The sequence below is a fragment of the Protopterus annectens genome, chromosome 10.part0, assembly GCF_019279795.1.
Source record: "Protopterus annectens isolate FY-2018-M chromosome 10.part0, PAN1.0, whole genome shotgun sequence".
In the NCBI taxonomy this organism is placed as follows: Eukaryota; Metazoa; Chordata; order Ceratodontiformes; family Protopteridae; genus Protopterus; species Protopterus annectens.
In genome coordinates, this window is record NC_056744.1 from 1,780,317,405 (window position 1) to 1,780,340,196 (window position 22,792).

Consider the following 22,792-nt stretch of genomic DNA (forward strand, 5'->3'; position numbering starts at 1 on the left):
AGAGGTGGCTAACTTCACAGCACCATGCCAATGGAAAATATCTGCATGACTGCCGAATCATACACCAATGCACTGTACGAACTTGTACATAAATACATAGAAATAGCCATACCCAGCAGAACCAAGACACTCTCCTCCAAAAAAAGGAAGCTAATCTGGTGGTCCCCTGCCATTAATAAACTCTAGAACAGAAGGAAGAAACTGTTGCAGAAAAAGGTAAAGTCCCAAGACTGGAAAAAACTCCCTTATTAGCTTCAACAAAAAGCTGAGATCCCTCATCAAATCCTCTAAAGCTAGCTATGAAGGTAGAATTGTGGCAGACACTAAAACCAATCACAAAGCCTTCCATAGTTATATCAAGAACATCCACAGAAATACCCAGATTTGCTCTGAGCTACTGCACAATGATACCTCCTATACTGAGCCAACAGATATTGCCAACATACTGGCTGACAGATTCAGTGCCAACTTTACCCCTCTCTCCCTCCCTAAAGGACCAATCACAATACCGGAAGAATGTCAGGCACCCAGCATTACTGCAGCACAGGTTAAAGCTGCATTGTCCAAGGCTAAGAATATAACTTTCATGGGACCCAATAATATCCCTTGCTGTGTTCTACATGAACTACAAAGTGAAGTGGCATCACATCTGTGTGCCCTCTTCATTCATAGCCTCACCTCAGGCTTTGTCCATACTAAATGGTGCACTACTACATTCATCCCTCTCCATAAAGGGGGAGCAACTACAGACCCTGGGAATTATTGCCCCATTAGCCTGACGAGTCTGATATGTAAAGCTATGGAGCACATCATCATGGACCTGATTAGCAAAGATATAGGAAATCTCCAAACTCTGGACCCCGTGCAGTTTGGCTTGGTGAAAGGGAGATCATGCCTGCTCATCCTGGTTGACTTCTTTGAGTCAGTCACCATGCTGTGGATGAAGATAAGGCAGTGCATACAGCTACCGTGATCTGGACTAAGCCTTTGATACCATTCCTCACTCAGGAATTATTGATACACTCATCATACTAGGCATCATCCCCTATATCATTAGGTGGGTTGCAAATTGGCTCACAGATAGAACACACAGTGTGAAAGTAGCTGACTCCAAGTCAGACTGCTGACCAGTCATGAGTGGAGTCCCACAGGGATCAGTCCTGGGTCCTTTCGGCATCTACTTCAGGCCAATACAAAGGGACACTGGCTGACCAAGTCTGCAGACAACTGCAAGCTGGGAGCCATTATTAACTTCCCAAGTGATGCAGACATCCTACAGAAAGGCCTCACTGAGACCAGTGACTGGTATCGAAACTATGACCTTAAGCTTAACACCAAAAAATGCGTCATCATCCCCTTTGGTAAAAATTTAGTTCCCATTAATTACCATATCGATGGGAGCCTACTGAACACTGAAGGCATTATAAGAGATCTGGGGATGCAGGTTGACAGCAACCTCTCCTTCGACCACCACATTGCCACTGTGGTCAGAAACTCCTTCTGTGTGGCACATCTCATTACCAAGGGTTTTGCATCCAGGAAGAAAGAGGCCATCATATCTCTCTACTCTTCCCTCATTAGACCAATCATCAAGTATAATGCCCCATTTGGCATGTACCTCACTACAACAGCTGGAGATGGCACAGACGTACCTCATGAGGAGGACCCTAGGCATTAAACACATGTCCTACACAGACAGACTCAAAGGACTCCAGCTATTCTCTGTCTCATATCGTCTACTTAGAGGCAATCTCTGCTTGACTTACAAAGCTATGTCTGACCCAGCTCTGTTAGAAATGCTACATCTACAGGAATCCCAATCCCTCTGCACCACATGCTCCAGAGACCTCAACCTCATTACCACAATAAACAGAACATGCTGGAGGGACATATTCCTCACCCAGAGACTGCTCATGCTCTGGAATAGACTTCCCATACCCTCCATTTTCAAGAGAAATCTTGATGAGTGGATGGGTAATACCAAGTTCACCCCGGGGATCACTCCAGTGGCTCTTCTTGATAGAGGGACTGGGAGCTAAAGTCGGACGGCACAATGCCAGGGCACTTCTATGGGTTAGGCTATTAATGGCTCCAGGGGCATTAGCCTACTACACACCTGTGAAGCTATGAACCTATGAGCAATGAGCTGTGTACAAGCTGGCTCTCTGACAAGTGGTTATCTCATTTGTGCTAGCATCACACAATACCGATCACAAATGAGTGAAAGCTTCCAAATGCTAACAGTATTCAGGAGCAAAAGATCACAAAAAAGCCTTTTTTAGGTCTACAAGTCCTTTCTATCATCCATTGGTGGTAGCTGTGCCCTCTGTGCCTTTAGATATACCACCTCTATGGTCACACACTCATTGAGAAAGGGGGAATAATCAGTCCGCTGCCCATTCACACTCTAGTGATCGCATAGATAACTGTTAATCACTAGTGTTTAGAAAACAAGCTTAGCTTCTACCCAATCCACATTTCACTTCAAATACTTAGGAACATAACATTGAACTAACTATATACAAAATCAATAAACAGTGCTTTGAGGCTTAAAAAAGTTTCATAAATCCTTTCCACAAAAGACAAGAGTACCACAGGCAAGGGTAAGCTACTGTTCCAGCCAGAATATGGTCATTTTTTTAATACATCACATCAGAAAAATGTAAGCTCTTTCCTCTCCAAACTTCCTCCAGTAGAATATATAGATTAATTTCACAGCTCCCACCCCCAAGACAGCAGCACTGTACAGTCTTAACAAAAGATGTCTGTGAGTTAAACAACAGGCAGATCACTCACGGCAGTCCTTCTTTTCTAATCTCTTAAATCCCAAAGCATTCCCCTTGTTTTCTAGTAGATCCAGGACCAGATCTAGCACAAGGCTCCTTAGGCAGCTGCCTAGGGCCAGGTGCTATCCGGGCTGCCCCATAAGCATCACCAGAAATGTCTTTTCTGAGTTCCACGTGATGCACTAACATGATTTCTCACCATTCCGCGTACTTAAAAGTAGCGGTACAGCGTAATTTACAAAAAGTATTCCATCCTAGTCCTATTTTCTTTAACCCCCTTTAAATTTATAGCACCAGTGTTCTTTAACAATGATTCAACTTACCTAGCTTAAAGACCTTTGGTTTCCTCCATTTGATGTTTGGGGACATTTTCCATTTTTTTTAACATTTATTTACATTTAAAATTGGTTGGTATGTTTATTTCAAGTCAGTATACACACTGATTTTTTACACTTAGCCCAATATTTCCTCCTTTATTGTATGTCCAATTAAATTCCCATTCCAAATGTTTAACCTCCCCCTCCCTGTTGGTTTGAGTGACTTGTTTCTCCATGATAGACTTGGCAAGGCAGTGCAATAAAATATATGTGAAATTATGCCACATTTGAAGTTAAAGTAGCTCACTCTTGGTATCTGTTGGCATAAAAAGTTGCAGACTCTTTAACATTGCAGTGCTGCATGTTACTCTAGTACCTGCTGCCCAGAAGACACATATTTATTTTTCTGAAAATCCACATTAATGTCAAATCTTTTCTTTTAGTAACTTTAAAGTGAATTAAAGTAACATTTGAGAACTTTTCCAACTTTTCTTGATTTTACATTCCCCCCATTATTTTTCGCTTTGATCAGAATATTTGAGTAAAGAAGACGATACGTGTTTTCTTCTCTTCATCATAAAATTTGTGCTTTTCTGACAAATTGTTGTTGGTTGCAGCCACTAAAAATGGCAAGCATGTGAGATTCGTAATTTCAGTCCTTCAAAAAATGTGTGTGTGTGTGTGTGTGTGTGTGTGTGTGTGTGTGTGTGTGTGTGTGTGTGTCTGTCTATGTGTGTGTGTGTGTGTGTGTGTGTGTGTGTGTGGCTGGTCTGTGTGTATGTGTGTGTGTGTGTGTGTGTGTGTGTGTGTGTGTGTGTGTGTGTGTGTGTGTGTGTGTGGCTGTCTATGTGTGTGTGTGTGTGTGTGTGTGTGTGTGTGTGTGTGTGTGTATGTGTGTGTGTGTATATATATATATATATATATATATATATATATATATACATATATATATATATATATATATATATATGTGTGTGTGTGTGTGTGTGTGCATGTGTGTATACACTTGTTATAAAATGACTATGTTTCTACATCCAAATGTGGCTATCATGTAAAGGGAGGAACTGAATGCAGTAAATATGAGCCATGCCAAGTTCATTTGGTATGAACCTTGAGTTCCTTGTTTGGTTGACTGTTGAGTTGTGAATAAGGTTGAGAATGTAAAGTCTACAATGTTTATATTTTAAATCTCAACAAATGTTTTATTTATAGGTTGAGAGGTATAGACCACTCAGGCCCTTATAATTCATTTAGGGGGTGATTTACTGGCTACCTCTGTCCGTTGGAGGCGCAGGCATCAGATGTGAGAAGAATTTCCGATTACCCATCCCTTGGTAAGGTTAAGCTTAAATAGGGATAGGAAGGCACTCAGCTTCACACAGCTGGGGAGCTTGTCTAAGGGAATGTAAATTCTCTGAGGAACATTCCTGTCTCTGCAAAATGTCCTATTTATGTCACATGCAAAATGTAGGCCTTTTGATCTGGAAGGTCTGATATGGCTTGTTTTCTGGATGTGCAAAAGGTTCATCAAAACAGGGTCCATGGATGCCTTGTATACCAGGCTAAGATCATCTTTCAGAAGTTTGTCTGATACCACGTAAACAGACAGACCCTTGAGGCAATCAGTGCAGGACACTGTGCTTACTCCCTCTATTCGTTTAGTAAGGAACCTTTGTGGACATTCCAGTTGCTGCATGTGTCTGGTCAGGTACATACTGAAGGGGGGCATTATACTCTATGACGAGTATAATGAGGGCTGAGTACAGTGGTATGATGACCTCTCTGGACTTAGATGCCATGCTCTTATTTATAAGTTGAGCAATACAGAAGGATTTCCTTATTATCTCAGATATGCAGAGTGCCTCCTTGACCCTCTTCAAAAGGAACCTTGACGATTGGATGGGAGATAGGAAATTCCCCCCGGGGATAACGTCAGTCACCCTGCTAGACAGGGGTCCAGGGAAGTAAATACTGTGGAAAGAAATATCCAGGGAATTGTTATGACTAGTCTTGTATTGCCCCTAGGGCCAATAGCCTAGTACCAACCTATGAACCTATAATCTTGGGAGATTTAATAATTGCTCCCATTTTGCAATCACCTGTGAACTTGGTTAGCTGGAGGCCTTTGACATTAGCTTTGACATCCAAGAAGTAGATGCTAAAAAGGAGTGGCCATAGCACTGCTCCCTAGGGGTTTCCACTGGTGACCTTCCTCTTTGTGGAGGTGGCATTACTGATTCTAACCTCCTGGGTCCTATCAGTGAACCAGCTAGTTAACCACTACATTATAAAGGGGTTTATACCTAGTTCCATACATTTGTTGATGGTGCCTGAGTAGGGTATTGTATCAAATGCTTTAACCAGATCTAGGTAGGCAGTGTGCATCATTTTCCCATCATCTATTGCCTTAGTGACCTTTTCAAAGAAGTCCACCAGATTCATTAAGCATGATCTTCCTTTTACAACTTTGATGGATCCAGTGTCCAGAGGTCTCCTATGTCCTTATTGATAATTTCCATGATAATTCTTCATAGTTCCCAGGATCTGTTAAAGGTCCTCCCTTACGAAGGGCATGACAATTCCAGTCTTCAATTCATGTGGCACAAAGTCTAATTTTTGTAAGAACATGGGTGTGAAATCCAGTGTGTTGGGTTACAACAGTATTTATTTGGTACTTAGTGTAAATGAATAATGCTTTCACCTGTTAACATTTTTTTTCCTGTAGTGCAAGGTTTAATTCCTTAAGCCATTGTTTTGCCTGCTGTGTAACTCTGACCATGTCACTTCACTAGACAGCACTCCTCAGCTGCCTCTGAAAGGGGATACTTGTGTCCAGTGGACCATCCCAGACTGTTAGCAGATGTGTTACACTTTGTCTTTGAATCCCTGCATCCTTCATGTCGCAGTTAGTATTTCACTATATACTAATCCACCAAGAAGAGGCTAAATCCAAACAGCCACAGGAGATGAAAAAAGAAACAGGTTTATTTGATGTAAAGCGCTTTTCGTAGCTCAACGTTTGAGCAACTTCTTCAGACATAATTACCTTACCAAATTAACTATTTATAGTGCAATCAATTAAACAATACAGTCAATTAAAAATCCACTCTCATTTAAAGTGGTATAATATTAAATAGATACCAACTCGCACAAAATAAAATAATATAATGACATTAATTTATAATAAGCAGATCTAACTACATTTTCTAACTTACTATAATACAATAAAAACATACAATCACATATAAGAAACATTTACTAAAAACTATAATACTGTTATGTTAAACAATTTTTACCTATGTATAATTTTACTAAAGACTAATTAAATTCATGTTTGTTCTATTTGTATACTTGAAATATTGCTCCATATAAAACTAAAACAGACACATAAACAACTATACTGAAATTTAAGCAACTATATAGGTGCCTTATCTTTTTAAAATATATAATGCACAAATAGATGCATATTGTTGTTTTATATGGTATATTATTTTGTTTTTATTTTAAACTTTCAGTGTCTTATTTTATTATAAAGTTTACATATAATAAAGTAAGAAAAAAATAAAATAAAAATGTTATTATTCTTCAAAGGCTTATATTATGTATATGTTTTTTCCATAGTATATATTTTTTGTATATTGTGTATTTATTGTAGCCTACTAGGTTTAAAATAAAAATGTATTATAATACTGTAATACAACAGTATAACTTGTTCCAACATTTAAAGTTTTCAAATAGTTGTTAACTCTAAAGAAAGCGTACACATATATATACATTAATAACTAATTCAAATAGTTTCAAGTTTTAAAATTTTATTTAAATGTTCTCTCTTATATTTCCCTTCTTTTCCCCTCTTTTAATTTATTTAGTTTTCATTTTCTATCTAGACTTCTTAGTTTCAACAAACAACTGATATTACAATGCTCGTTTAAACCTGGTTTTACAAAAGCGTTTGTCCTCCACTGCCATGTCAATTCATGGTCTTCTAGTAATAAATTATATGGGCCCCCTCTAATATTAGTTTGAATTTGGTCAAATGCAATGAACTTAAAGTTATGGCCTGGGTTAGCTGAAATGTGTTTAAATAAGGCATTTTCTGTATTGTTGTTTAGTATAGCATATGTATGTTCATAGACTCTTTCTTTAAAGTGCCTTTCAGTCTTTCCGATATAGAAAGCTGAACATAGAGTACATATGCTGCTGCATATACTATAAGTTTTGAATTACAGTTGAGTTTATGTTTTATTTTGTATTTTGTGTTATTAATGGTAACATATTCTCCACAGGACATATGCTTACACATATTACAGCTTCCACATTTGACCATACCTCTTATTTTGCTAAAGCTATTTGTTGTGTTTATCTCCAGTATATTTTTCATGTTTTTCCCTTTTCTATATACTATTCTGGGATGTTCCAAAAATTTAGAATTAATATTTTTATCTTGTTGTATTATAGCCCAGTTTTTATAAAATATCTTTTTAATGATGTTACTGTCCATACTATATGTTGTAATGAAACTTATTTGGTAGTCATTGGTTGATTGTACTTCTTTATCAGATGTTTTTAGTTCTAGTATTGAGTTGTCTAAGTTAACTATAGTTTCTATATTGTAGCATTTGCTATCACCATGCTTTAGAATGGGTACTAATATACCATTATCTCTTTTGTGTCTTACTTCTTGAACTATATCATTGATTAAATCTATCGGGTAGCCTCTCTCAGAAAAAAATGTTGTCAGTGAATTACATTCCAGTTCAAAGTCACTAGGGAGAGTAGTCATACGAGCTGCTCGAATGAGCTGTCCCTTCACTATAGCTTTCTTCTGTGAATATGGGTGAAGGCTTGTATAGTGAAGGTAAGAGTTACAGAAGGTGTCTTTTCTGTGTATTTTAGCAAAATACTGCTTATAGACTTGATCTTTAGATAAATTTACATCCAAATAATTTATAGACTGTGTTTGAAAGTCCAAAGTAAATTTAAAAAAATCTGTGGTGTTGTTCAGATAAAGTAAGAAGTTTTCTGCTATTCCCTTGTGTCCCTGAAATAAAATAAAAATGTCATCAAGAAACCAAGTGTAGTACTGTATATATGTAGTCCACTCGGTATTCTGAAAGATATAGTAGTTTTCCCAATATGCCATTACCTTATTGGCTAAGCTAGCCCCACATGGAGATCCCATCGCAACGCCACATTTTTGTAAATATAATTTATTATTGAAAGTGAAAAAATTGTTTGTCAAAATAATGTCTAATAGAGTTATAACTGTAAATATTTCATTTGTTGATGCACCTTTTTTAATAAGAAATAAATTGACCCATTCAATAGCTTCTAAATGAGGAATGGACGTATACAAATCTATAACGTCAATAGTGAGAAAGTTGTTTCCTTCTCTGTAAGTGATTCTGTCAAGGTTCCCAAGGAAAGACCACGAGTCTTTACAGACTTGTGGTTCTGTCACCAGATACTTCTTCAAAATACTATCTACTAATTTTGCAGATGCATAAGTTATAGAGTTACGTCCATCTATTAATGGTCTAAAAGGTGGGTTCGTAATGTTTTTATGAATTTTTGGCGTTGCAAACATAATAGGGATCTTTGGCCAGTTTATGGTAATATACTGGTATGTATCTAAATCAATGTATCCATCCATAAATAAGTCGCTGTAATAGCCTTTAATCATCCTATAAGCAGTGTTCACCTCATTAATAGACACCTTTTTATATGTTTCATTTTCCAACATTTTCTCTACTCTGTTAACATAGTCATAGTTGTCAAATAAGGCCAGACCGCCACCCTTGTCTGGTTTTATAACTCTAATATCAAGTGTTTTAAAAACAGACAAAGATGTTGTTTCATCACTGCTAATGTTACTGGGTTTCCATACTTTACAGAAAATATTATTGTTTTGACTGCTATTTAAGCAACGTAAATCTAATTCCATTAGTTGTTCAAACATATGTAGTGTTGGGTGTAAAATGGGATTATATTCACTTACTACTTTAAGGGAATTAGTTAATACTGAAGAATCTCCTAAAAGTAAATTAAGGTTTAATTTTCTAACAAATAGCTTGAGGTCTTTAATACTTTGAACTAAGTCCATATGTTTACTGGGGGCAAAGGTTTGTCCCTTAGCTAAAAGTTCAACCAAAGTAGGTTCTATTTCAATACAAGAAAAATTATAAACATAAAAGTCCCCTGCTGTGTTCTGTATAACAGTAGGTCTTGTAATTTCATTGGTTATCTCTTTGGCTTGTTGTAGGGGCGATCTTTGTTTTTTTGATGGTATTGATTATTGTTAGAATGTTGGTTATTGACATAATGTCGCTTTGGTATAGCCCCTAGGTTTGGATTGTTTTGGTTTTCATCTTGTATAAGTCTATTCGAATAATGACCGTTGAAATGTCCTCCATTCGAAGTCCCTTGTTTTCCATTCCTAAGTCGTCCAGCCCAGGTGTTATTGTTCGCATTACTCTCTCTATTGTTTGGATTATATGTATCATATTCCAAACTAATGTCTAGGTCATCAATAGGTGGTTCAAGTGGTTCAGGGCAATTGACTTGTACATTGGCAAGCCCAGTCTGTGATCCAGGTGGATTAGGGTATGCCCTTCCATTATCATATGCCAGTCTGCCTCTATTAAGTTTTTTAATTTTATTTGATTTTAATTTTGTCAACAGTTTTTCGATAGAATTAAAAATTCTATCGTATTCAAACTTATATCTAGAGAAGTCATTGTGGTTTGTAATAGTAGCATTTAGTTCAGCGACTTCTCTAGTTAAGTCAGTAATCTGCAAATTGTAATGTTTTATGATACACTCCATCAACGCAAACCCCTGTTCATCAAACAAGCTGTTAAGTTCTAAATGAAATACTGAATTTGTCACCAGTCCCGTAGGGTAAGTATGAAGTCTAAGTCCCTTTGGCACTACCTGTTGCCTGCAGCATTCCTGGAAGTAGTTTACTTCCAGTTGTAATTTTTTAATTTTAAGTAGCTTTGCATCTAAAACTTTCAGATTGTTAGTTAGTACTTGTTCACTAACCTCAGGTGTTTCCGAGTTTTCAGCCGGTTGCTCCAAACAATTCTGATGGTCAAACATTAAGTTTTTGGTGTTAATAATCCAGTCTTTGAACAAAGGAGCCCTAATAAGCTCTCCAACACTGTCTCGGTTATTCGTAACTGTTCTACTTTCAGTATTCCCTTCATTATGAAGGTTTGCATGAGTCGAGTTTCTTAAATTAACAGTTACCGTAGCTAGCTGGCTGCTTTGCCCTCGGTTGCCGTTACTGCTAGTGTTCCGTTCTTGTGACTGCATGTTACTTCCGCTATCAAGCGGCAAATTCAAAGCACTGTTGTCGTTGGCCAGACTTGGCGTTTCCGTAGTTGTCAACGGAGTTCATTGACCAGGTGGAATAGACCCAGACAGGCTGTTTGGGTCTAAAATATGCGAGTTGGTTAAGTTGTAGTTAGATAATTGTGAGTCTAGTCGCGAGGATAAGTGGCCGACACGCTCCATTAGTGCCAGGATAAGGGCTGTCAAGTTGACTTCTTCGTTGCTAATTTCTCCCCTGTTCGAGCTACATAATGTAGGGGGAATGCATTCTTCATCCTCGCTGTGGTCATTGGAAGCCATACGACACGTAGAAACAAACTAGGTTACAAGACAAACTAATCCACCAAGAAGAGGCTAAATCCAAACAGCCACAGGAGATGAAAAAAGAAACAGGTTTATTTGATGTAAAGCGCTTTTCGTCGCTCAACGTTTGAGCGACTTCTTCAGACATAATTACCTTACCAAATTAACTATTTATAGTGCAATCAATTAAACAATACAGTCAATTAAAAATCCACTCTCATTTAAAGTGGTATAATATTAAATAGATACCAACTCGCACAAAATGAAATAATATAATGACAATAATTTATAATAAGCAGATCTAACTACATTTTCTAACTTACTATAATACAATAAAAACATACAATCACATATAAGAAACATTTACTAAAATCTATAATACTGTTATGTTAAACAATTTATTAACCTATGTATAATTTTACTAAAGACTAATTAAATTCATGTTTGTTCTATTTGTATACTTGAAATATTGCTCCATATAAAACTAAAACAGACACATAAACAACTATACTGAAATTTAAGCAACTATATAGGTGCCTTATCTTTTTAAAATATATAGTGCACAAATAGATGCATATTGTTGTTTTATATGGTATATTATTTTGTTTTTATTTTAAACTTTCAGTGTCTTATTTTATTATAAAGTTTACATATAATAAAGTAAGAAAAAAATAAAATAAAAATTTTATTATTCTTCAAAGGCTTATATTATGTATATGTTTTTCCATAGTATATATATTTTGTATATTGTGTATTTATTGTAGCCTACAAGGTTTAAATTAAAAATTTATTGTAGTACTGTAGTGCAACAATGTGACTTATTCCAACATTTAAAATATTCAAATAGTTGTTAACTCTAAAGAAAACATACACATATATATACATTCATAACTAATTCATTATGTTCACAATTCTGTTAACATTTTTTTTCCTGTAGTGCAAGGTTTAATTCCTTAAGCCATTGTTTTGCCTGCTGTGTAACTCTGACCATGTCACCTCACTAGACAGCACTCCTCAGCTGCCTCTGAAAGGGGATACTTGTGTCCAGTGGACCATCCCAGACTGTTAGCAGATGTGTTACACTTTGTCTTTGAATCCCTGCATCCTTCATGTCGCAGTTAGTATTTCACTATATACTGTTTGACTATGAATCCCAGTACATAAGACAGTTTAATGGCTTAAAGATGCACTTTCAATAAACGTGAGTTTCAGAAGAAAGGAAGTTTACTGTTGAGGATGCTAAAACTGTCTTCAATATTGAAATTTTGTTTTGTCTTGCAGATGACTAACCACTTTTGTGTTGTACAATTTTTATAGTAAATCTCAGCTTATGTAATCATTATAAAAGTAAAGAAAAATGTGTATATAGATTTATGGAAATTAGGAAGAGAGAGAGAGCCAGCAATAGGATATTGGTATGGCTTGGGGGCCGCAGATCCATTACCTTGCCTAGGGCTCCACTTAACCATACTCCAGCTCTGAGGAGATCGGCACTTTCATATCAACTCATATCCCAGTTAAATTGTGACAACATGCAGCCATGTCATCAAACTAAACTGCACTGCAATGGTGACTCCTTTTGTGTACTCAGACCAAAACATTAAGGGTTATTCAGCCTCTGTAAGACCCATCAATCAATATGAGTTTTCTCCAAATTTTTTCATCATCAGATGATGTGAGATTGATTAGCAACCCAGATGATGGAGAATTGGAGAAATTGGACTCCACAGGTTTTCCCAACTTGAGAGGGGTAGGCAGCCCTGTCCACTGCATGATGATTTGCTACTCAAAACAAGTGACATGAATATGCAGTAGTTGTGCTGAGGCACCTGCACTCACCAGTTATTTGGTGCTTTACAAAATTCATCCCGTAGCTCATTTGGTGTTGTTTTTTTGATTTCTTTTCAAGTTGGGAATGTCGCTTCCCTTGCTTCTGCACAGGATTTTACACCACCTGTGCAGCCAGGAATTATGAGATTAAGGACTCTGGCTGCTTTCTCCCTGTCCATAACATTTTTTGCTTACATTTCATTTTATCATCATGACTTGATGTGATGTCTGCTTAGTCTGTTAACTTACTTTTGTGTGGACACCTGTAACACTGAGTGAGCGTCCTCCCTTTAAGAAGTCGAGCAGCTGTCATTCTCACATATTAAAGTGATCTGTGTCTTACTTCCCCTGTTTCATATTTTCATTTCTTGTTTACTTCAGTTGTATGCAACAATGATGCACATATGTGTAAAGGCACTACCAACTCACTTCTTTTGCAGTCTGATCCTTTTTTGAGTTGTTTATGGTCCACAAAGGCAGCTAGCCTAGTATTTACATATATGTAGGTGTTCTGTTCTTACTGCAGTCAACTGTGTGTGTGTGTGTGTGTGTGTGTGTGTGTGTGTGTGTGTGTGTGTGTGTGTGTGTGTGTCTATTCAGCAGAGTAGATAGGCTATCCTACAGTTACTTTTCCAATGACTTGCCAGAATTTTGGGAGGGAGGCAGCTTGGCATAATGGTTAAGATGTTTACTTTACAGACATAAGGTGCAGGGCTTAATTCTCACATGGGTTTAATGGTTAGGCTTAAAATGACCCACAAGGAAAGTTAGCCCAGTACTAAACTATGAACCTATGAAACTAAGAGAATTTACTGGGAAGTGTACATAATTTCTTGTCTCTTACATGGCATTTCTGTTGCCATTCTGTCTGTGTATGCTGAGGCTGAATGAGTCTTGGTGCAGAGAGGTGTGGACTCCTCTGACGTATTGCTACAAGACATTTTCTCAGCTTCTCTACAGTTTGTCAAGGTGCAATTCCTCGAGCTTCAAATGCCTGCTGAAAAAAAATCAACAGTCATATTGCTAATTTCTGTTTCACATAAGAAATCATTGCCAGAGCAATGTCTACGTGTCTGCCAAACAATGATTCACTTTTTTAGGGAGATTTCTCCTTTATTTGAATTGGTGTGACCGTGGACTTGGCATATATAAATTTGGGGTGGGAGGTGGGGACTTGATCCTCACATCAGGAGTGCAATCTCTTAAAGATGATTTTCTCAGCCTTCTGGTTTTCAGGCATTATTTTTCAGTGCTTTGGAAGATCAGGGTTGTGCCTTAAGATATGTCATAGTTGAACTCCTCTGCTCACATGTACCACTCAAAAAACAAAATAATCATTTGCGGGGACATTAATATCGACTGGAATACACTGAACAAAGCTTATTTCGATTGCTAACTCCTTTTCCCTATTGTAAATGGCAATACACTGGACAACACAAAATCTTGCATCCATAAAATCTTTACTTATCAGTGGTGTTCTTGGTAATGTACCCAAAAAATTAAGTAGCATTACAATTTTAGCAAATTATCTTAATGACCATTGTTCCATTATTTCCTCATGGTCTTCCAAAACATTCGGGCAACCCCCACAACTAATAACCATGCACTCAGTTACCGGCACCTTCTGACAACCTGCTACTACTGGAATTGAAACATAATGATCGATCAGACATATAACTATAACAATCCTATTAACGCTTTGTCCATCTAATGCAGTACTGTGCTGCCAATTCAAAACAAGCTGTTTCCTACAGTAAAAAGAAGGCTGCCATATACTTGGATTACTGCTGCCATAATGAAGTCATGAAGATAAAGAAATAATGTTTAGAAAGACTGGAAGAAGAGTCATCAAATGGGATAAGTTTTAACAATATCACAAACTTAAACAATCTACTTTACTTGCCACTAATAGTAACAGGGCTGAATACTACAGGAAATCCCTAACCTCTTATCAAAGCAACTCAGAAAGCTCTAGTCATCAATGAAATCCCTAGGCACTACCAGTTTGTTCTCCAAATTAGAGCCTAATCCAAACCTCTCTGAAGAGATTATTGTGGGAATCAGTGCTAATTTGATTTCACCTTCTATAAACTCTGTTGCACTAACATTTACATATTCAATTATCCCATCCAATTCAATAGACTCTAATCTACCTGTGCACAAAGTCTTTGACTGTCCATAATTTTATTTTCAAAAGCTGTTCTCAAAAAAAAAAAAAAAAAGAGACCATTTAGACTTCAAGGTATAGTTTTAATCTCCGCTTTCAGTAGCTGCATTTAAAGATCATAAATCATGGAGCCTCTATCCTCTATAAACCACTAGCACAGATTTTTCATTTATCCCTTAAATTAGTTTTCCCACATTTTAAGCACACCTTAATCATACCTCTTCCAAATGTCCTGGATTCCTTACCTGTACCAGGTTACAGAACTTGCTTACCTTTGACCGTTTTCAAAAATTCTAGAAAAGTTTATCTACAGCCAACTTCTTGGTTACATAAAAAAGCATGATCTTTCTGATGGAAAACATGGCTTCACAGTAGGGCTCATTACATGATTTTATGCAACTGTATGCCCTGATCCCAGACCCCATAACACATGTAAATCCTGTCAGGTTTCACTGGGACATGTGGCTTGGAATTCATCTCTAAAGAAGTCTCTTCCATATGGCATAGTAAAATTCAGCAATTTTAGAAAAATATCTTTTTATCTGAAAACTATCACAATCTAATTGGAGATAAATGTAAGTGACTATCACAAATGTAAATTTTCAATTGATTTTTACTGGCTTTATTCTTTACTTGGGAGATTATATCCTTCAGAGCAGCATTTCTTTCCCTAAATCTACACAGTCAGATATTTCCATCAAAAGAGAACCACAACAGGTGATTTATTTTATACAGCCATTATATTTACAAAAAATGAAACAATGTAGAACAAACTGAATCATATTCAGGACAAGTGCATTGAGCAAAATTGTTTACTGAAATCAATGCTACAACATTAGGGATCTCTTGTAAGAGATATGAAAACCACAAGAGATGTACAAGGAGAGAGCTTTACACATCATTAAGGTAGAGGGCTGACTTCACTTCCTTTTATTTGTGAAAAATAAAAAACAAAAACAACAACAACAAAGCAGTTAAATGTTACAATATTAAGCGACAGTAATAATCCAAAACTTCAGATGTTAACTCCTCTTCTATGAAGGTACTGAAAAATTAAACTCTAACAGGCTTAGTCTCCGGAACAACACAGTTTTAATTTATGCTAAGGGCATTCATCTACCAATTGTACTTTATAAGATCAACTTTCCAATAGCAGCTTTAACTCATGAAAAAATAATATGTACATAAAAAGCACAAACTATCATAAATCATGACTGACAACCTCATACGTAGTCATGAGCCTAGCCTACAACTAAAAGCTAGCCTGATGTAACACACGTCATTTTTTTTATAATCCAATCTAAAATAAGAAACAGAAAGGGTACTAATAAAACAAAGTCCAAATAAATTGAAGTGCAGAACTAGCAGTTAACTCCCAGTCTGTCTCCAAAGAGGAACAAAGTGCCACAAAACTCCCTTCACCAAAGGCTATTTAGCACCAAGATGACAACAAGAGCCTTCCAAAAGGAGTTATAAAATCTAAAACTAGAATGTACAATTAGAAGCATTCACTAGGTAAGAAGTGTCTGCAGTTTTGCAAAGAAACTCACAACTGGCACCTCATTTCTGAGTATGCATAAAACTCTTGTTGAAGACCTTTTGTAATTTGTTACATTATCAACATATGTTACAATAAGATCCTCATATCCAGACTAATATATTACCTGCATACCAGTTTGTTTTTCATCCAGTGTATGACTTGTCACTGCTTTTGACAGTGAATTCAAAATGTTGCTGTTAGCAGTCTGTGCAATGACATATGGTATTTTTGTGTGTAAGAGTCACCAAAAGGGTTACTGATTGGTAGGATTTTTGGTACATTTACAATCCTAATTGATGAGTACCTTCCACCTATTCATCCTTAGTATCATGGCATGATGGTCCTAGTTTTCAATCTTCCATCCTTATATTTTGACACACTTTCTCCTATAATACAGACTGAATGAATGGGATGTGGAATTCTCACTGGTAACTTAAATCAGGAAGCTCATAGCTGAGTTAAATGATGTTTTTTTAAATGTACAAATAATTCTATTACTGTAAAATGAAATATGCCTGGACATGAAATATCAAAAGTATTATGGAAGGGTTGCTGAGAATACCCAAGTAAATATAAACTAGAGTCAGCAGTGGCAAAACCATCTGACATAAATTAATATTTTAATATTTTCAAGGTGTAAAGTAAAAGTTTTCATTCTTATAATGACAAATATGAGCTGCCCCTCACCTTGAGAGATAAAGATTTAACAGGAATTATAAAGAGTGATGGATCAGGATTGTGGTGCAATGATGTCATATATGGTCTTTACACATCCTTCTCAAAACTGCATGGGATACATTTGCATGGCAGGATGTTAAGCTACTGACAGCTATTTAGTCAAATACAGTAGATAAAGCAAATTCTCTTCAGTGTTGTGGGATCTCAACAGAGGGATGGGTAGCTAGTCTTGTGCTCACTGCTGTCCCCTCTTCTGGTGCCCCCTCCCCAACTTTAAGTTTAGAGTAAAAAAAAAAAACAACACTCTTCTCGATCCTGAAGAGAAAAAAATGCCAAGTTTAGGGAGGGGGTAGCCTGTTTCCTTGTTGGTAGATACGTAAAAATCACACAGCGGTTAAGAAGCCAACCACACAGATCTCATTTGGGAAGGCACCAAGGAGAACTGGGGACCTCTCTTTGCGTTCATTGGCAACCGTGACTCTAGCCCCCCCCCCCCCTTCCCCCAAGAAGGACCAGACAAAGGGTGGTGATGGTGACATAACGCAGTGGGACCTACTTGTCCATGTCACCAAAGTATTGTTACGAAGTCAAAGAATCTGAATACAAATGTCGGGCTGTCAGAGGGGTATCACCATTCATTCTGGCGGCTTTAACTTTACAATTACAAATAAAACAAACAAATGCAATAAAAAGTGAAGCTTAAAAATAAAGCAATATCTGGATAGAGAAATATACCTTGGGAGCTAAAACCTCAGCAGCTCCCAGGGTCACTGGTGAGTCACGAATGGAGTGCAAACAGACAGTCCACTGATCAGCCCACTAAGCGCAAGGTATTTCGAGACAGTAATAAATAAATAAATAAATAAATAAATAAATGCCATGTTAAATTAATATTAATTATATTACAAGACATTAAAATATTTCAGATCTAAACCTTGTAAGAAACTAACATTTCTTAAAAATAACTATTGTATCATTAAATACGCTAAATAATGTCAAAGACTGCTTTAGTACCGGCAAAGGAAAAAGCTTTTGGTTTTATGTTCCCTAATTCTGATGTGGAATTAGGGTGTACAGTTATTAACAAGTAAAGGATAAAACATCTCTCAACTTGCTACAGACCGCATTCTGTCTTTACTTCATTTATTACAAAATTATACGCACTGCTTCGTCTTACTTACTTAATCCCCACCAGTATCCGTCCCTCCGTCTGTAGGAAGATGTTAACTGTCCCAGAACCAGCGCGATTCTAACTTCTCAGGACACTCAGCAGCCCCAAAAATGAAACAAGAACTACTTGACGTCACGGGCGCAGCCCAAGCCGCAGGTTTGACACCGGAGGAAGACTTTTTGGGCAGAGTGTATATTATACTCAAATCTTGGCTTGGATGAAAAAATGCGCACATCTTATCAGAAACACACCGTTTATTTCAAATGGAAGGGTTATAACTTTAAGTGTACGTATACCATACACATACGTTTTACGGGTATAAGCACTATTCAGTGACTTAAACTATTTAAGAGATTCAGAACGAAGATTACACTATTACCAAATGATATATCGTTTAAAAAACAGAGAAAAATATCGGGCGCCTACTGGGCAGAAATCAATATGTACCCAGATATGAAAATATGAAAGATCCTTCTCTCTCTCTTTAGCTCCCTTTTATTTCTTTTAACTCTCTATTTTTCATCTGTTCCATCAGTTTCTCATTACTTGCTTTTAGTCAAGATTATAAATTCTTTAAATATCCTCCTATATAGTGCAAACATGTAGCACACATTATGTATGCCATGTGACATCTATAATGCCTTTCATCTGTGTAAGAATGTTTTCCTCACTGGTATTTCCCAGCCAGTTAAAGAAATGGTAAAGGTTTGCTTATGTTGTTTGTATTAGAGACCTTTTTTAATCAGGCAAACAAAGGCATCTTGGTATTACAGCATTGACCAATATGAATTTAACATTAATTGCCATTGCTAGGTTGATGTCTGTGTATATTAGGGAAGAGGCACTGAAATCTAATTTTACAAAAATGTTTCTCAGATTTATCAATGACTGCAGAATTATAGTTATTGAGGGTGGTTTCCCTACAAATAGCCCTGGTCAAAGTAATGCTGAAGTCTGGAATGGCCCTGGTCAGAGTAATGTTGAAGTCTCGAATGAACTGTTGAGTTTTTGGTCATTTGCAACTGCATATCTCCTTCTGAAGCGCCACTGCACTTTCAAAAAAATCTGCCTCCAGGTAAGTATTAAACTTATAACTAATTTACTTAGTTCTGACTTTTGTCTTAAACTTTGTAAGAGGGGAAGTCATACCCCCCTTATCACCCGATTATACCACTAAACACAAACAAAGAACAAGGGTTATGAGGGCTTGATCCTCTATTACAAGTATAATTCAAAAGTCATCATACCAAAACATTTCTAAAAAATAGTTTCACACTCTTACAAGTGGACGCAGTATTATGAATAACTACTGAGTTTTTATACAGTTTTTAAAACTGGCATTCCTCATTCTTTGTAACCATTAACTTACTTTATTTGATGCACCTGTAGTAGGAACACTGATTTATGGTTCTCAAAAAAATCCATTTTCATGAGATGAAATCCAGGATTTCATGTCATTTTAAGTCTAATTTCTATTTTTTGAATCACATATTAATCAGATCCTTTATACACAACCCTCCGGAAAGAAAGCAGACATTATTATAGATAGTAACCCTGAGAAGAAAATGCAAATTGTGCTCAATGCATGCTGCAGCCTAAAATAGCAAACTCCATGAAAACCTCACGCTTGCCCGATACTCCAAACAATTTACATTTGGGATTTACCAGTATTTCTTAACAGAAAATGGAAATTTACACTGTGTGATCAGTGGTGTTGGTGTATTTTGATATAATATTTCAGAAATGTAAAAATACCTGCATACCCAGGCAGAGAATTTCATTAACTGCTTCAGCAGAGTACAAATCAAACTACTTAGTTGATGTTTGTTAGGCAAGTACCTCCCACCCTTAGGGCAAACCACACCAGTTCTGTGCCACTCTTAATGACTGACATGTGGTGCCTGTCCATCACATGGTACAAGCCCTACACAAAGTAGTTACCTTTTTAGATACACAGAGATAATTTTTCAGACTGAAATGTCACAGTTGGTTGCACAGTCCACACCCTTAATAAACATAAACTACCTGTTTTATTTTATCACCAAAATAAAGAGCTACTGTTTTCTACGTATTAAAATGTTTGCATTCAGTGTTGTAGTTTTAAGAAGTAAATTAATATATATCTATATGTGTGTGTGTGTGTGTGTGTGTGTGTGTGTGTGTGTGTGTGTATATATATATATATATATATATGTGTGTGTGTGTGTGTGTGTGTGTGTGTGTGTATATATATATATATATATATATATATATATATATATATATATATATATATATGTATATATATGGGTCTACTTCATTTCACTTAAAATACACTTCACTGAAAGTCATTTCATTGAAAGATCATTTCACTGAAAATCAGTTGCCTGAGCACAATTCACTGAAAGCTCACTTTACTAAAAACTCATTTGACTGAAACTCATTTCGTTAAAAGGTATATGCCATTTTCCTCACTGTAGTGCAATCCTGGAGTTAGTATATATAGTTTATTTTATTATTTTTTTTTTATTTATTTTACATTTGTTAACCGGGCTAGTCTGGCTGGATACATGTCCATTTTCAGCAGAGGCCCGAGGAGAAAAGCTCCACTAGCATACTATAATTTTACAGTTTAAAAAGAAATCACTAACCAAAAAAACAATCAAACAATAAAACAATCAAACAATGACTAAAAAAAAAAAAAAAAAGAGCAAAGTACAATTGAATATACAGTATTACTGGGCTAGCCTGGCTAGATACATGTCTATTTTCTGCAGAGGGCTGAGGAGGAAAGCTCCACTATCATACTATAAACATTACAGTTTAAAAAAAAAAAATCACTGCACAAAAGAAGAAACAAACATTGTGAAAAAGAAAGATACAATTTAATATATAGTGTTAACTATGAAAGCAGGTAGTGTAGCAGTTATCAGTCGGGGTTGGAGCATGGGCATAGCCAGTGATTTTGTAAATGATTTCTAATCTGTTTTTTGAAAAGGTGACATGAGCCTAGGGAGGTCAGTTCAGTGGGAAGTTTATTCCAATATGATCCGATAGTGTTTGCAAATAAAGAGTCACCTGCTTTATTATGAGATTTGAGAGTAGTTACTAGGAGCTTGTTGGCTGAGCGAAGTGTAGTAAGATTTTTATAAGGTTTGATAAGGTTGTTCAGTATGGGTGTGTTGGAGGGGTAATGTAGAATTTTAAAAGTCATGACTAATTGCTGTAGGAGTATTAGGTTTGGAAGTTCTAGCCAGTTGAGTTTCTTTAAGTTAAGACAGTGATGAGTACGGAATGGAGAGCTAGTTGCAAATCTGGCAATACTATGGTAGGCTAAATTAAGTTTCTGAAGGTTAGCTTTAGAAATGTTGATAAAGGAAGAAGAGGCATACAGTAGTGTAGAGATGAGGTGAGTTTGGGCAAGAGATACTCTGGATGTGGCAGTAAGAAAGGGCTTAAGTCTGTAGAGGGTGCCTATCTTTTTATTTACTGTCTTGATAGTTAAATCAATGTGATAGTCAAAGTTTAGCTGATTGTCTATGGTGACACCTAGCAGTTTTGTGGAATAGTCAGGTTTAATGATAGTGCCATTGCAGGACACAATGGAAAAAGTGATTGGGGTGGATTTAAGGGTTGGGGTGAAAAGTAGAAGTTTGGTTTTTTTGGGATTTAGGAGGAGACAGATATGTTGAAACCATTTTTCTGCTGCTGTGAAAACCAATTGGGTAGAGGAGTGGAGTTCTACTGGGGATGGAGCAGAGCAGATGAGAGTAGAATCATCAGCATACTGTATACAAGTGGATGTAGGGAGGGAAGTGGGCAGGTTATTTATGAATAGTAAGGGGGATGTGGGGGGCACAGCCTCCCACATTGGGGGGATGGGGGGCATAGACCCCCACATAGTTCGGTTATATATTATCTTCTGGAAAGAGTTATTCATTCAACTTGTAATTATCCATGTCTATGGATTCCACTGTTTAAAATAGGTGGGGGCTATGCCTCTCACACCCCCCAATGTGGGGGGCGCTGGCCCCCACACCCACACTTACTATATATACTAACTCCAGGATCACACTACAGTGGGGAACAGGGCATATACCTTTCAACAAAATGAGTTTCAGTCAAATGAGTTTTCAGTGAAGTGAGCTTACAGTGAATTGTGCTCAGGCAACTGATTTTCACTGAAATGATCCTTCAATGAAATGAGTTTCAGTGAAGTGTGTTTTCAGTGAAATGAACTAGACCCATATATATATATATATATATATATATATATATATATATATATATATATCCATATAAGGTATACATATATCTATCTATATATTTATCTGTGTATATATATATATATATATATATATATATATATATATGGTTCCCATTCAGAAGCCTGAAACATCATAAGCCTGAAAATCAAAATCCTGAAACCAAAAGCCTGAAAATTCAGAATCCTGAAAACTCAAAATCCTGAAAGCCCAAAATCCTGAAAGACCAAAATCCTGAAACTCAAAATCCTGAAAACACAAATAATGCTAATATGTCACTATAAAGACACTAATATCTACCAACTGACCCTGACCCTAACCCTAACCCTAAGGTCCGTCACTATCGCACACTCACCTGACCCGGCCCTAACCCTAACTCACTTAAACCGCCCTAACCCCAATATTTGTCACTATTGCATAC

General features: G+C 36.7%; 1 protein-coding gene across 1 annotated transcript in view; it reads right to left on the minus strand.

Annotated features, from left to right (window-relative positions):
• The window catches only part of LOC122814018 (carbonic anhydrase 4-like), a 287,411-nt gene extending 269,191 nt beyond the window's left edge, over positions 1–18,220 (minus strand). Inside the window, exon 1 of the mRNA XM_044086598.1 lies at positions 18,138–18,220. The gene's annotated coding sequence lies outside the window, so the exon portion shown is untranslated. The remainder of the gene's footprint in view (positions 1–18,137) is intronic.
• Between the last annotated feature and the right edge of the window lie 4,572 nt (positions 18,221–22,792).